The sequence below is a fragment of the Haliaeetus leucocephalus genome, unplaced genomic scaffold, assembly GCF_000737465.1.
Source record: "Haliaeetus leucocephalus isolate CR32 unplaced genomic scaffold, Haliaeetus_leucocephalus-4.0 Scaffold473, whole genome shotgun sequence".
In the NCBI taxonomy this organism is placed as follows: domain Eukaryota; kingdom Metazoa; phylum Chordata; class Aves; order Accipitriformes; family Accipitridae; genus Haliaeetus; species Haliaeetus leucocephalus.
In genome coordinates, this window is record NW_010972909.1 from 5,779,976 (window position 1) to 5,780,933 (window position 958).

Here is a 958-nt window from a genome sequence, read left to right on the forward strand (position 1 = left end):
CATAAGCACTCAACCTTATCATCACAATCATGGAGCTCTGTACAATGGAAACACTCCCTAACATAGATAGCCACCCCATCACCTCTCCTTCCTTGCCTATCCCTTCTGAAGAGCTTATAGCCACCCATTGCAGCACTCCAGTTGTGCGAGTCATCCCACCATGTTTCTGTGATTGCAATTATATCATAGTTTTCCAGCTGCACAACGGCTTCTGACCCATCCTGTTTGTTGCCCGTGTTGCATGCATTGGTGTAGATGCACTTCAGTTGGGCTATTGATCCTGCCACCTTCTGGGGGGAGAAGCTCTAATTCCTATGTGACTGTTCCCAGGTGCTTCCGTGGTTTCTAATGGCATCGACAACCCTTATGTCTTTGCTGCTGCAAGAGTGGATCTCCATCCCCTACCTCCACTGAGGTGGCTAAGGTGCTGTGTGCGTTGGTGCAGAGACACCTCGAATGTGATCCAGTGTACTCAGCAGACTGAAGGACCTTGCTAGAACACTGTCCCTCAAATATTGGTGTGCCACCCTCAGGCTTATCTCTAGCAAGTCTGATTTTACCCCTTCCCCCCTTCAAATCTAGTTTAAAGCTCTTTCAATGATCCCTGCTAACTCCTCTGCGAAGATCCTTTTCCTCATTTGAGACAGGTGTACCCCATCTGTTGCCAGCAGGCCTGGTGTCATGTAGAGAGACCCATGATCAAAAAAACCCAAATTCTGCCAGTGACGCCAGGCTCAGAGCCAGGTATCAGCCTGCTGGGTCTGTCTGTTTCTTCCCTCATCGTTCCCTGCAACTGGAAGGATAGAGGAGAACACCACTTGTGGTCCTGATCCTTAACCAGTCGTGCCAAGGCCCTGAAGTCTCTCTTGATCGCCCTTGGACTTCTTATTGCAACTTCATTGCTGCCTACATGAAAAAGCAATAATGGATAATAATCTGAGGGCCATACCAGGGTAGG